The sequence below is a fragment of the Engraulis encrasicolus genome, chromosome 19 (assembly GCF_034702125.1).
Source record: "Engraulis encrasicolus isolate BLACKSEA-1 chromosome 19, IST_EnEncr_1.0, whole genome shotgun sequence".
Lineage (NCBI taxonomy): Eukaryota > Metazoa > Chordata > Actinopteri > Clupeiformes > Engraulidae > Engraulis > Engraulis encrasicolus.
The window spans coordinates 48,312,384-48,327,496 of record NC_085875.1 but is presented as its reverse complement, the minus strand read 5'-3'; the positions used below and the strand labels follow the sequence as shown (position 1 = coordinate 48,327,496).

General features: G+C 42.3%; 1 protein-coding gene across 1 annotated transcript in view; it reads right to left on the bottom strand.

Annotated features, from left to right (window-relative positions):
• The window catches only part of LOC134435561 (serine protease 27-like), a 90,123-nt gene extending 86,156 nt beyond the window's left edge, over nucleotides 1–3,967 (bottom strand). Inside the window, exon 1 of the mRNA XM_063184618.1 lies at nucleotides 3,926–3,967. The gene's annotated coding sequence lies outside the window, so the exon portion shown is untranslated. The remainder of the gene's footprint in view (nucleotides 1–3,925) is intronic.
• Nucleotides 3,968–15,113: the final 11,146 nt, after the last annotated feature.

Here is a 15,113-nt window from a genome sequence, read left to right as displayed (position 1 = left end):
ACTTCAGCAACATTTCTGGGATGTCTGGAGTGAATAGCTGTCTTGAGCTCATACCATATCATATCATCTCAATGATAAAGCTGAAGCTGTTACGTGGGAGTTTCTGAAAACACTCAACACAAGATATATGTTATGACAAATGTCAAACGTTTATATTAATTAAAGCATAGTAAGATGAAACCCCAACAGGTTGCAAAATAAAGACATGGCCAAGGTCACAACAGCAAATAACCCCTTCAATATCCCCAACAATACATAAATATTTTGAAAACAAATAAATATAACCTAAAAACAAAATATCGGCCACTCTGCACACCTCCGAAACCACTGTGCTCTTATAAAGGGCCCAGGATGTGAAGACCACTCTTGTAGAATGAGCCCTAATCTGAGCCGAGGGCTGGCGCCCCTTCGTCTCACATGCTAGGACAATAGCTTGCACCAACCATGTGGAAAGCCTCTGTTTCAAAATCACAAGGCCCTTAGAGGAGTTAGTGAAGCATACAAACAGCTGCTCAATCTTTCTGAAAGAGTGAGTCCTGTTCATAAACCGTAAATGCGAAAAGTGCACACAGGGCACAAGTTGTGTTGTCGCCTCTGTTCTGCGGATGTGAAAGGTGGTGCGCAAAAATACTTGTAGTTCCACAGGCTCGCAACTGAACGTGTTCTGTATCTTGAGGACAAATGCCGGGTTCACCTTCAAGGTGAGCCGTGCACCGTCGTCAGTGAACTGTGCGCAAGCAGGATTGACTGATAGGGCATGCAGTTCACTCACACGCTTCAAGATTCAAGATTCAAGATTCAAGATTAGTTTATTACGTCTTATTATAGGTTTGAAGCCTATAAAGAGTAAAAATTGTTGTGTTTTTGTGTCCTCAAAAATATAAAAAATATAAAAATCAAAAATAAAAAAAGAGAGGGGGGGGGTGGAAAAAAGTGCATAGAAAGTGCCTTGTTGTCTTCAGCATGAATTCAGTAATCTTACTGCTTGGTGGAAGAAGCTACTTTGGAGTCTGGTAGTATGAGATTTCAGGCTTCTGTACCGTTTCCCAGATGGTAACATAGTAAACAGTTCATGGTTGGGGTGACTAGGATCAGCCAAGATTTTTTTAGCCTTCCTGATGCTCCTTCCCTCAAATAGCTCCAGTATGGAGGGTAAGTCACAGCCGCATATGTTATGAGCTGTACGCACAACCCTCTGAAGAGCTCTCCTGTTGGCTTGAGAGCAGTTCCCATACCAAGCAATAATGGTCCCCGTCAGAATGCTCTCAATGGTGCCTCTGTAAAACGACCTCAGGATCTTGGGTCTCATCCCAAACTTTCCAATCGTCTGAGGTGGTACAGACGTTGCTGGCTTTTTTTTACAATGCGCTGTGTGTGACTGTCCCAGGTGAGGTCTTCTGAGATGGTAACGGCAAGGAATTTAAAGTCTCTCACCCTCTCCACTGTCTCATTGTTGATGTTAATGGTCGCTAGAGCGAGCAGAAGGGCAGTCTTAACGGACAGAATCCGTAGGTCCACATCTTGGAGGGGCTTGAAGGGATCCCTACACATGGCCTCCAATACTAGACATATATCCCAAGGGGTATCGTCTGTCGTAGCAAAGGGTGTAAGCATCTGACACCTCTCATAAAATGGCACACTAGTGGGTGAGCACCCAGAGTGCTGGGGCCAATTCCCACATGGAACGCTGACATAGGAGCTAGGTAGACTTTAATGGTAAGGAAGGCCTAGAGAGGAGGGAACATGCGCACCTGAGGTGGAGATGGGGATGCGCTCAAGTGCGAATCGCACGGCCCTATTAATTTGTGAATGCGTATTGTCAAATCGGGCCGTAGCACTGCTTAAACTGTGCGAGTTACTCACGAGGCGCGACCAGGATTTCAAGCAGTTTTGATTTTCTTACGACCCTACGATTGCAAGATCGTGAGGTGGAATCGCTTGTCGTTACCCCATGTACACTACACGATGCGAGACTCACGATTGACCTGCGATTGAGCAAGAAATCGGCCCGACTCCCAAAAAGTCGTGCGAGTGGCAAATCGGGAAAAAATTGGGGCAAAAGTCGCACAGTGTAAGACCAGTTTAAGTTTTGTAAGAAGGACAGTACCATTGGCACCGGACACTGGAAAGCTATCTCGCCGCATTGGTCGCACCAGAGTTTGAAGACAACCCTCTTCAGGTTATACGGTGATCTGGTAGAAAGAGCCCTGGCGCCCTGGATTTTCCTGATGACCAGGAGCCCAGTAACGTTTAGACGTTCTCTCACTAGGCTCATAGAGGCAGGTGGCCCTTGGGCAGGGAGAGTGTCCTTCCCACGGTCTGGGGCCGAACTCAAACCTGCTGGAGAGGGGAAGGGGACAGGCAGAGTGAAGCCCTTGTACTCACAGTCAAGGCTCCTGAGCCCTGTGGGCTGACAGGGGTCAGAACCGGGAAAGCGTCATCTCCGTGTGAGAGAATGAGACTCCAAGACCTTTGGAGACTCCAAGCATGCGGTGTCCGGGGACAAGGTGCATTTTTGTGCCAAGCACCACACTAGCCTCCAAGGTGGTAGTCATTCTTTGCTGTGCAGGATTCCCTGAGGTAACAGGAAGCTGGGCCCAAGCATCGTCTACCATGGGTGGGAGATCGAAGCGCCTCTCTGAAGAAGAGTTGGAGTCTAACCAAATATCGTCCAAGAGAGAATGATATGTTAAAACCCACCCATCCAATGCAAGGGAGTGTGCTCAAAATTTGGTCTCCTAAGGGGGCGTTGCACCCCCTTCTTCTTCTCTTTTTGCGGTGTTTGCACGAGACGTGCGCTACCGCCATCTACAGCGCTAAGGGGACTCTCGATTACGATATACGATTCTCTGGTCTGACTATGTGGAGATACAGCGCCGACAATCGGTTGTGGTCGAGAGGAAATAAGGACAGAGCAGAATGGAACTAGTCAAGCTCTCGTGTCTTTACATGCACTCCTGCTGTCAGGAAGACGCCATAACGCTATCTACAGCTACTACAGTAGATAGACAAACACATTTGGGAAGGTCTGTGTGGTTCCCCACAACCAACAAAAAATAGTGGAAGGAGTTTTCCGTTGGTGGGCAGCCCTGGACAGCTCCAGGCAGCTCCAGCATTCGATGTCCCCGATAACACGTCACATGGATTGGGAACTGTTAACTGGCTCACAGTAGGCAGTGTCAAATTCTTTCTGTTGACTCACAAAAAAAGGGCTGGATGGTTGTTTTCATGTCTGGAGTGTATGTAAGACCAGTAGAGACCAAAACGCAAGCAGGAAAGCACCCAAAAAGTGACTTATGCCACCCTCTTTTGAGAATGTTTACATGTTATGGTCAATAAAAATATGATGACAAGTACATGTTTGGGTAGAATTAGTTAGAGCAGACCCTGATTGTTCCTTCTTGTTGTTTCTGGATATATCAAATTTTATGATAATGTGAGAAATTTCAAGGGATGTACAAACTCTTTTCTATGACTGTATATTGGATTTGTTTTTCTTTCAAAATTAAAACACGTTTTATCCACTTTCTCAAGATTTAGTGAATTAACCATATTCTCTTGGAAATGTTGTTTTGCTGGTAAAACCAAAGGTTTCAAAAATGTATACTGACATGATAGGTTTAGGGATGTGTTTTGCTCTAGGAAGATAATTTCTGGTGCGCACATATTATTTTTTTGGCTCTGCCAACTCAAGAGCAGAGAATGGAATAACTCCTCAAACACTATGCGCTGAGTGATGTCTTAGGGTATGAAAAACAGTAAATAGATGTTTGACCGATCCGTCTGACCATTCATGCAGAGGCATGATATGATGTGGGGTAAAGTAACTCAGCATCATAATGCCATCGAGGTCATCTCATGTTGCAGTGCTTCTTGTTTTGCTAAGCTTATTGTGTAAGGAGGACATTACTAATACACTACTTACTTGTTGGTGTACTGTCAGATGAAGTAGGACTTGTGACTGCCGTTGAAAGAGTTGTGAAAACCGATGATGTGGCAACATATGCTGTTGTGTCCTCTGATGTTGTCATGGATGTGGTACGTCCAAATGATACCATGGCTGAACTAAGTGTTGCCATTGATGTTTCACCTGAAAATTAAATCTCATATAATTGGTATACGTTGCTATGAAACACATACATTCAACCATCAACACCATATCTCCATGTGTAATTGATGTTTTCTCCTGATGTAAATGGCGAATAAATTGAGGTGCTTCTTGTTTTGATTTTTGGCTCGATTTCGCCACAATTTGTCAGTCTCATGCCCCATTTTTGGCTTGCATTGTATAGTGAGCCTTGCATTGTGTACATGGTATGACAGCGAGCACTGTCACCTCACGACCAGCTTCCGATCAGTAATTGTATGGTTGTAAGTCCCAAGCCCGATTCTTGGCTTGCATTGTATAGTAAGCCTTGCATTGTGGTATAACGGCGAGCACTGTCACCTCACGACCAGCTTCCAATCAGTAATTGTATGGTTGTAAGTCCCAAGCCCGATTCTTGGCTTGCATTGTATAGTAAGCCTTGCATTGTGGTATAACGGCGAGCACTTTCACCTCACGACCCGCTTCCGATCAGTAATTGAATGGTTGTAAGAAAATCATAACTGTTTAAAATCTTGGTCACCCCTCATGAGTGAAAACACACTTGAAGCAGTGCTACAACCCGATTTGAAACTACATTGTACAAATTGCCTGGGCAGTATTCGCTCATATTCACATCTTCGCCTCCAGCTCAGGTGCACATTTCCCTTTCTTGTTTTTGCCATCTGCAGAGTTGTACAGCGTGTGCATTCTGGTCGCATCAGAACGTCAGATCGTATAGTGTGGGGATATGAGTAGTGAGATGTGAACTTTTAAACCCCGTGATTCATTCATACACTGTGAGCAGGAGCTGAGACCTGAGGACACGAGTGGATGGAAAATGAACTCCTGTGCGCATGGTCAATGGATGCGACACCATGATGGATAAAAATTGTGACTCCCCAAAATCCAGAAACTCTGCAAAAATTGGCCGAAAGAGGATATCCGGTTGTCAGTGTTCAGTGTGTGACCAAATTAACTGCACATTGCACTTTACTTTGATGCCTCAAGTACTGACCATAGAAGAAATGAGACTCCCCTCGCGGCTGATCATACTACGCTGTGATGATGTCTGTAATTCCTCTATCTCAAGTCTCTTTGGTTGTGACTGCCGTTTAAAGAGTGGTGAAGAGTGACGATGACGTACAAACAGTTGAAGACGCTGAGGATAATGGTGATGTTATTATACACAGATCTAAGAAGCGACCATCTTGTGACGACTACCGTTTCTCAACATGAGCGCCAGCGACCCCCCTGGGGGTGGTAGAGAGCCCTTGGGGGATCCTAGAAACATGACCATGGAAGGGATGGGGGGGGAAGGCGATAGTGTCGATTTAGGTATTTGAACATATATATTGTAGTACAATAATAAGGCAGAAGCGCGCCAGTCTTTGAAAAGACTATGCGATGTAGGCCCAACTGTTTATTTTGTGTGCTTCTCAGTGCAGCACGTGTCAAGGGGTTGGCAAAAAGCACATGTGCATTTGCTTGTTGTCCATAGGCCATGCAGGGACCCTCCTGAAAGTTTATTCCCAGCAAACTCGCAAACATCCTGTGCATTTCCGTGCATAGTGAGTGCCCGCTAATAGTTCCTAGAGAAGCACCAGCTTGCTCCTGACAGGTGTGTCAGGGGGGCGTTTCGGCAAAAGGCTGTACTCTAATAAATTCTGGTGACTTAGCAGCAACATGACAGCCTGAATAAAGTTTCATGGATTAACGATGTCAGACAGTGGCCACCGGTGACTGATGAAGCTATATCACAAAGTGATAGAATTTATAAATGAAGGTAAGCCTAATGAAACATACAAAAAGTAGGACATGTAAAGGTAAACACAGGCTCCACTGAATATAACTACTGCACAGGCATATTTACCTACGTGGTTAAATTTGTTATTATTTGTTAATATTTTAACTTTCATATGTAGTTTTATTAAATTAAGTTACTACACCTTAAAAATACACTGAGCACACTGGCGTATTGACGCTCGTCTCAAGCTAACATTAGCATGGTGCTATGGGGAGGCGGTGCAGACTGTATACTAGCTTCAGGGAGCATTTCAGTCATGGCGGCCACTCTACTACCGGTTATTTCCTAATCAATCATTACTTCAGACATTATTCCGTCATAACTCACGTAACCTTATTGTAAAGTGTTACCGAATCAGGCTTCCTTATTGGTTGTTGCACAGTAATAAGTTTAAACCCGAAGATTTGCACAGTATTTTTTATTACCATTTGTTTCAAGATGACATTGGAATGGGTGATGTTTATTTTAAGTGCATTCCCTAAGATGTAGATCAGAAGGGGCCAAACAATCGATCACAGTGTACCAGTAGATCTTGAGGACAAGAGATGCTCAAATCAATCTGCTGTCGATCATGATCAGCCGATATTGCCTAAAAATAGCTTGGATCACAAACCCAGTCAAGCACCGATCAAATCGCTGATTGCAAGATATGAAATTCCTACCGCAACTCGATGGCAAAATAATGTGTCCTTATTTGCCTTAAACTTATTGCGCATTCAACTTAAGTCACCATTCATATCTGCATAAATATAGTTTTCGGCGAGTCATACAAGGTTTGCCTGATGTTTACGATTTGCATATGACTCGTCAGTCAGCTAACATGAATGATATGGTACTTTGCACGACAACGTCATCAGTACAGACATGTTTTGAAAGTTGTAACTCCTATCAACAGCCACCAATTAATAGTCACTGAAAAACCTTAAATGTAGTCTGATTATCATTAACGTTCAAATCTCTTCGAGACTTGGTCTGACCAAGAGCATAACAATTAACATTTCCCAAATGGCATGGTTGACCTGCCGCTCTTGGTTTGCTTATGGTAGTTTGCTTACCGACAAAGTGGGAGGAGTCAGAAAGTACTTGCATTGCTCTCGACCGATGCTGAAAGTGTTGCGTCACTCACTAGGAGGGCACAGTCTGGCTACCTTAAATGCTGCAGATGAAGGAGAGAGAAGAAGAGTGGCCCAAGCATACCGGTATGTCTCAGGTCTCAGAGGGGACAGTGACGAACAGTGAGAGGAGGGGCTTTCCTCACAGATGCACGCTGTGTTTGGGAGGTGCGCTGATGAGCTCTGTTCAAGTGTCTAGATTTTGTTTCTTGAGTGCGGGCTTTCACTTTGATCTCAAATAAATTATTTCCTGCAATAATCCGCAATTTAACTTAAAGGCCTATTATATTGAATGCATTCCCAGTGAAAAAGATTTCCAATTTAAGAGATGGAGGCAAATACCAATTTGAAAGGTTACATATAGAAATGATAATTGTGATTGGTCTGCAATTAAAACAAAAAAAATTGGTTTCTATGATTTGTTCGAACATGCAGGAGAAATTGTGTACCGTAACCTTAGGGCTGTCTCAACCTTAATTGAGAATGGCGTACTCACAATTAACTTGGCACTGGCCACATCAGCTAACAAGCTAACTAGACAGTAGGCCTTTGCTATGATAGATTATTTAGCGAAGTGGTCATTGATATTAGAAAAGACTGCCTTCCCAAAGGAAGTACTGATATAATGCTGGCATTTTACATACATTTTAATTAAAATAATTTTGTAACCCACTGACCACATTGGCCAGGCCCAGGACAAAACCCTGTGAAAACCTGATTAGAACCATTCTGATAAAGTCAGTGATAGTGACAGTAATTATGTTTTAGTGGTAATTAAAGACTTGTCCAATACAGCAGTTTAAAATCAGTATATACGTTTATTGGTTTTTTTCTTTCACAAGTTACATGTCAAAAGTCCTTCAAAAACCTTTCGGAGCCAGGGTGAATACTAAGTCCCATGCAGGTGAAGGAGAATGTGCGATTTTTGCGCACACCCTCAAACAGAATCCCCCAATGCCAAATGCCCGCTGTTGTATCAAACTTATCTGACATTCGTAAGCCCCGAAATATGCATATCTATTTGAAATTAAATAATCACAGGCTTTCCTGCCCAGAGAACACAAGGGCTGGCAGCTTGGATTGAAATAGCCTTGCGCCAAAGATATCCCCAAATTTGTGGGGGGGAAACACTCGTCATTGCCTTTCCGGCCGTGAATGATGTTCCCTCATGTCGCGCTGCGCTGATGTTACTGACACAGAACAGGCCAGCATTTACTCTTAGTGCACTTTCATGTTCACAATTGCCAACTTTCATTAGGCTATTCATCTCTGTCCACGCACCTGGATGTGCATGCATCTGTTAGTTCATTTTAAGTTTACATCTTGTGCCACTCTCATGACGACGAAACTTCCTGAGGTTTATCACAGATGTGCCATGTTAGACGTGCCATCTTGCGTGCCCATAAACGGCTTCAAGTGTCTTAGGCTACAGGTACCATTGTTAATAACATTAATTAAGAAAATACTAAATGCTATGCAATAAGAATCGATATATGAATTAATTATGAATTAATAAATGTACGGTACAAAATTGTGAGCTTAGTTTTTCTCCCCATATGACAATCATTGAGAAAAAAAAATAGAGCCCCCCCTCACACAGTAGCCTACCCCTATCAAAAGCCTGGTCAAAAAAAAAAAAAAGTAACCCCGGCTACTATTCGAGGAATTACAGTATATACTTAAATAAATAAATATATACATAAATAAATTATTTGCACTATTGTTGGAAATATATAATCATGATTATTGTAAATAATATAATCATTATTATTATTATTATTGGAAATCGTGGGGCGTATCGGACCATGGGCCAAGTATCGTGATACATCCGAATCGTGAGTTAGGTGTATTGGTACAGCCCTATTAGACATAATATTCTTAAAGGAACAGTCCACCCTTTTTTGATTTTCACATATTTGCAGTATTCCCAGCATTATTCATGAATGTGCATGTCATTTTCGTCTATGTGTTTCCATTGCCTAGTTTAACAGTATAGCCAAATTAAGCATAGCAATGCAAGTCTATGGGGGCAAACAAAATATCATCAAATGTACTTATAAAGTACTTTGAAATTGATGTAAAATTCACCTGAGTACAAAACTGTGTCCTGTGATCATTTGTGGCTTGATGCTAATGCCTCCATTCACTTCCAGTGATAATGCTAAGCTATGCTAATTATTCTGATCCAATAAATGTAAGTACTGAAAAAACTGAGAAGAAAATGATATGCACATTCATGAATAATGCTTGGAAATACTGCAAATATGTGAAAATCAAAAAAAGAGTGGACTGTTCCTTTAAGTACAAAAGAGGGGAAATGTGTGGGAACCACCGCCTTAAACCATGCTGTCTTTGAGCACATGGACCTAGACCTTGATGAAGGAAGTACCTCGGACATGTGATAAGCTGAATAGAAGGTCTTTGATTATTTTGAAACCATATCAATATGCTGTGCACTACCAATTTCACTAAGCCTGAGGGTGGAAGCATTGAGATAAAGCCGGTAACACTTTATAATAAGTACCCCTTTTTAAGCACAAGTTAAGCCTTAGTTAAGCCTTATTTTAACATTAGTTAACCCTTAGTGAATCACGAGTTAGTCATTATGTAATTATTATTTCTCATTTTTTAATCATTAACTACTACCGTTAGTAAATGGTTTGTGTGTGCTGAATTCACTAAGCAATGTTAAGCCTTAGTCAAGCCTTATTTTAATATTAGTTAACCATTTGTAATCCATGAGGTAGTCATTATGTATTTCTTGGTAATTATTACATACTGTTAACTAATTATTTGTTTATGGTGATTAAACTTTCTGCTAAGCATTAGTAAACCATCATTAAAATATCAGATAACCCTCCTTTATTTATGAAAAAACATTGTGTTGTCTCCTACCACCTAACCATTAACAAGTACTATTAGGCATGTATGGTAATGGTTTGTAAACTCTTGCTTTAGCATCAGTGAAATCTTAATTAACCCTTTTGTAATGGTTAGTGTGTGATGACTGGTAACAAGGCAAACAGTAAGTTGAGGCTCATGTGACGGCCCCTCATGGATGTTTCTGGACATTAACAAATGACTTGTTAAGCATTGCTAATGCATTATCAAGGATATATAACCCATAACTTAAGTATATCTGGGGAACTGTTCTAAAGTGAAAACCTGTTAAGGCTTTACAACACATTAACAAATGACTTGTTAAGCATTGCTTATGGATTATCAAGGAGTTACAGCTCATTGCTTGAGGCAGTGGTAGCTCAGATGGTAGAGGAGCCGTTCAGCAACCCAAAGATTTCAGGTTCGAGCCCCACTCGGCCTGTCTCCTTGAGCAAGATACTTAACCCCAAGTTTCTCCTGGTGGCAGGGTGGTACCTTGCGTGGCAGCCTTGGTCACCGCTGTGTGAATTTGAGGGTGAATGTGAGGCATACACATACACATAGTTCATTTACCATTACTTAAGCATATCTGGGGAACTGCTCTAAAGTGAAAACCTGTTAAGGGTTTCCAACACATTAACAAATGACTTGTTAAGCATTTCTTAAGCATTATCAGGGGGTTATAACCCATTACTTAAGTATATCTGGGGAACTGTTCTAAAGTGAAAACCTGTTAAGGCTTCACAACACATTAACAAATGCCTTGTTAAGCATTACTTGTCGATTATCAAGGAGTTACAACTCGCTACTTGAGGCGGTGGTAGCTCAGGTGGTAGAGGAGCCGTTCAGCAACCCAAAGATTGCAGGTTCGAGCCCTGTTCGAGCCCCCATCTGAGCTACCACCGCCTCAAGCAATGAGTTGTAACTCCTTGATAATCCATAAGCAATGCTTAACAAGTCATTTGTTAATGTGTTGTAAAGCATTAACAGGTTTTCACTTTAGAACAGTTCCCCAGATATACTTAAGTAATGGGTTATATATCCTTGATAATGCATAAGCAATGCTTAACAAGTCATTTGTTAATGTCCAGAAACATCTATGAGGGGCAGTCACATGAGCCTCAACTTACTGTTTGCCTTGTTACCAGTCATCACACACTAACCATTACAAAAGGGTTAATTAAGATTTCACTGATGCTAAAGCAAGAGTTTACAAACCATTACCATACATGCATATTAGTAATTGTTAATGGTTAGGTGGTAGGAGACAACAAAGAGATAATGTTTTTTTCATAAATAAAGGAGGGTTATCTGACATTTTAATGATGGTTTATTAATGCTTAGCAGAAAGTTCAATCACCATAAACGAATCATTAATTAACAGTATGTATTAATTACCAAGAAATACATAATGACTACCTCGTGATTCACTAAGGGTTAACTAATGTTAAAATAAGGCTTGACTAAGGCTTAACTTTGCTTAGCAAACAGTTACATCAGCACACACAAACCATTTACTAATGGTAGTAGTTAATGATTAAGAAATGAGAAATAATATTTACATAATGACTAACTCGTGATTCAGTAAGGGTTAACTAATGTTAAAATAAGGCTTAACTAAGGCTTAACTTGTGCTTAAAAAGGGGTACTTATTATAAAGTGTTACCATAAAGCCATACAATTATCAATTCGTCTCTGTTAATATGCAAACATGAAAAAATAGGACATGTAGGTATATGTCCCAGTTCTCTGATGGAGAATGAGAGAGACGATTCTCTCTCTACGGGAGGTCCTCATCGTATGAGACATTCCACCGAAGCACCTTTATAATAACAGCCGCAGTCATAAGCTGTGAGGACCTGTAGCCTCTCCTTGGGAGGCTATAAAAGGGGGGCAGCGCATGCGCAGGCCCTGTTTCCACCATCAATTCTCTGAGCTTTTCTGAATGAGAAGGGAATCGAAGAGAATTGTCTCTCTCATTCTCCCTCAGAGAACCGGGGACATATACATGTCCTATTGTTCTCTATCAGTCGAAATTCTTTCGACGATTCTCTCTCTACGGTACGTACAAACACTCCCGGTCGTAACACCAATAAACCAGTCCGGACCGGAGTCTCTTGGACCACGTCTTAGTGTGTTTTCCCTACGCCAGGCTAGAGCCGTGGCCATCCCAGGAGGCATCCTTGTGGTCAGCACTGGTAGAGGCCTTAGACAGTTGTAGGGAAGACGGGGCAGAGTATGAGGACCGACGTCGGTAATTTGGCGCAGGCCAAGTGTATATCACTTGACGAGAAGGGACCATAACCCTGAAAGTTGGCTGCTGCTTCTTTAGCACCTCGAACTGCTGCTGGATAGCCTCAATAGCGTTCGAACTGAAGAGGCCAGAGTTGGAAACGGGGTGGACCATGGACCATGACCTCCGTATTATCCTAGTCATTCATGGATGACAGGTTAAACCAAGTGTGCCTCAATCCAACCACAGCCAGTGCCATGACTCAGCCAGTCGCTTGTGCTGTACATAGGCGAGTACATCTATGCAAAAAAAAGACCTAACCCCAAAAAAATTGATACAAAAGGTTTTTCAACTGATTTCGTTACCTCTAAGTGTCCTTAATAACATACTAAAAATCTAGGAAAATCTGACTTCAGGAAAGGTGTCATTTTCAAGATCAAAGTTTTTTAAAATAAAGGTTACTACATGATAATTACATTGGCATGAACTAACATGTTTTCAGGATCTGTTTGTTTGGAGTGCGGTTTGGGTGGATAAAGACACTACTGCTATGATAATATCCATGTGCTGTTTGTCAGGACACATCATCAGTGATGAATCATGGTGTCACTAGGTATTTTGGGTCTTTCAGCAGCTGAACTGAATAGACAGGAGCCACTACATGTGTAAGTAGAGGGCAAGGTGAAACGGTTGGTACTGGAGACAGACAATGTCCTGAAAGGACATAGGGCTTTAGCATAGCTTTCGGGTAAGCCAGAGTAGGGCCTGTTGTAGCTTCATAGGCAAGGGTCAGGGCCTTGTATTCAATTAGGGCATGAAAAAGAGGACATGACTGGGAAACTGAGGCTATGTGGTCAGAGAATGATAGATGGTCATCAGCAATGACACCTAGATTTCTTGTGGCCTTATTTGAGGCAACAGTAGCAGAATCCATATTGAGCTCGATATCATGGCAACCTAAATCTTTGGCTGGGATCACCAGCAGTGCATTTGGGCGAGGCTCAACTGAAGGTTGCATTCCTTCATACTTGTGGATAGTTCAGAGAGGCAAGCGGAAATGTGTGTGACCGTGGAGTCATCTGGCACAAAGTAACTGTGCTTCATCGGTGTAACAGTAGTATGAGAAGCTGTGAGAACAGATAACATGGCCCAGTGATGTGGTGTACATGGCAAATAGGAGTCCCAGCACCAGCCCGTAGGACACCTCTGTGGAGAGGCTATGATTTGAGGACAGCTGACCTTGCCCTTGATACATGCTAAGAATGATACCACCAGACTCAAAGAATGTCTGGAAGAACTTGAGACACATAAAACTCAATTATTTATCTAAGAGAGATGTTAAATAATCATGTTTAGAAAAAAAAATGCTAGCTGGTGTGTCTGCACAAAGATTTTTAGATTTACTACAAAACAAAAAGAGATGTCCATAATCTCTTCTGAAGATATCTTCTGGCTTACTAGAAACAAAATAAAAGAGTAATTTTGAGCTTGGCTTTTTCAGATTTTGAGGTTTTGCATTTTGAAATTTAATGCATATTTAATTAGATATAGTCCAATTACCACATTAAAACATAACATTTCAGAAAACTTGCAATACATTTTTTACTCACAAATATGTGAGTAATCACCGGATTAAGTTTCATGGTGATATCGGCAAGCTAAATTTTTTGGCCTATTCACCTGGAGTGTCTCTTGACCCTTATAATAAGCCTATGGCAGCCATGTTGAAAAAACTTATTTCCCAAAGACAGATTTTACTAGATTTTTAGTATGTCATTTAGCAGGTCCAATAGTAATAGAATCCATAAAAAAACCTTTTGTATCAATTTTTTTGGGGTTAAACCCTAAATGTACTCGCCTAACAGTGTGACGTCCGCAGAATGAGGTCAGACGCCATTCTCATGTCAGCCCATGTATCGATGGGTATTTCCTCCGCAAAGGCGGCATCCATTTCGACCCCCAACCCGGCTAGATTGGCCGTTAAGAAGGCACTCAAGGCTTGTGTGGCTTGGGCGGATGATCTGTAAGACCTTGCCCAGAGGCTGGCAGCAAAGCGGTCAGATTTGTGCGGAAGCTTGGGAGCTGTATTCGCCAGAGAGACCGTCCCCAGGTAGGGGGCGACATGATTAGCAAGGGTACGCTCCATTTGGGCAGGGCGATCCCAAATGCCATTTATGCCTTCCATGTATCGTATAGAAAAGCCAATGGGAGATCTGGACGAAAGCGGACGTTGCCACGCCTTTTGCCTTTCAGATATAATATCCGGGAATGGAGGGAGCACCTCCTGGACAGATGGCGTCGCTCGGGGGAGATAAAACCCTTCCAGGAACGAGCACTGGTTTGGAGGTGGAGCCGAAGTCCACGGGACACCCTTGCGGCAGAAAGTGTGGAGAGTGTCCCCCAAGGAAGCATTACCCTCCCCTTCAGACTCTGCGTCAGAACATGCCTGGGATGGAGGGAATTCTACATCAAAAGAGCAATTCGGATCTTCCCTGTCATCCAACAAATCCTTAGCCACTACTGAAATACAGTCAAGTAGGGCGTTGGGTATATCAGGGGTGTTTGGTGGCAGTATATTGAAATGCCTGTTTAAAATAACTATTAACAATTTTGTAGAAGCAAAATATCTCGGACAGTCGCCGCTTATATGTTTACGCGAATTAGGCCACAAATCAAGACTTAGCACGTTTGACTAAGCTTAATTCTGTCACAAAAGGCTCCAGCCTTGACAGGCCCCAAGCACAAGTAGGCAGGTAGACAAGACCGTGGTAGGTCTGATATCCACACTTCTCCGCTGACACAGGGATAGTTGGAGAAGTGATGAAAAGGTGAATACCTCGTAATTCAGCGTCCAAAAACAAGTCAGGCAAGTTTTATTAATGGACCGTTAAGCTGATACGAAAGCCGATGTGCTCATAAAAAGCGAAGAGGAGAAAGAGGACCTGCACATGCATGGCCCCCTTTTATAACCTCTCAAGGAGAGGCTACGGGTCCTCG